This window comes from Bactrocera latifrons, unplaced genomic scaffold (assembly GCF_001853355.1).
Source record: "Bactrocera latifrons isolate USDA-ARS-PBARC rearing strain unplaced genomic scaffold, ASM185335v1 scaffold_318, whole genome shotgun sequence".
NCBI lineage: Eukaryota > Metazoa > Arthropoda > Insecta > Diptera > Tephritidae > Bactrocera > Bactrocera latifrons.
Genome location: NW_017536830.1, coordinates 168,125 through 168,684, shown reverse-complemented (window position 1 = coordinate 168,684; position 560 = coordinate 168,125).

Here is a 560-nt window from a genome sequence, read left to right as displayed (position 1 = left end):
TGAATGGCTTTTATTGCCCTTAGCTAATCATGTTTAATGTCTTCAATTGACTMAAAATGACAAGATTAACAAAAAAACAGACAGTTTGGTCAATCAGAAGAAATTCGGTGTGCACATTGATTTTTGACTTGCTTTGACGTGTTTTTTTCGGCTTCGGGAAATCTTTGTTACGATTTTCGGCCGATTGGTCGTCTGTTTTCAGGTCGTAAGCAGAGATTCAGGACTAATCGCCAGTAATTATATGTTCCGTGACATGCTGATAGTCGCAAAGCATTGTTTCACACATGTTAACCCACACTGTTTTTTGAAAAAATTTAGTGGTCTTGGAACCATCGTGCTTTCTATTTTGTTAGGCCGAAATGATCTTTCAAAATGGATTTCACTGATTTTTCTGATATTGCAAAGATGCCGGTAAGATCTCTGATCAATCATCAGTTYCCTTATTTTATTGACGTGTTGACCATCAGTTGATGTTGATTGACTCCTGAACGTAGCTCRTCGTCAGCACGTTCTCGACCATGTTTGTATAATTTGTACCACTAAAAAGCATTTGCTGGCGA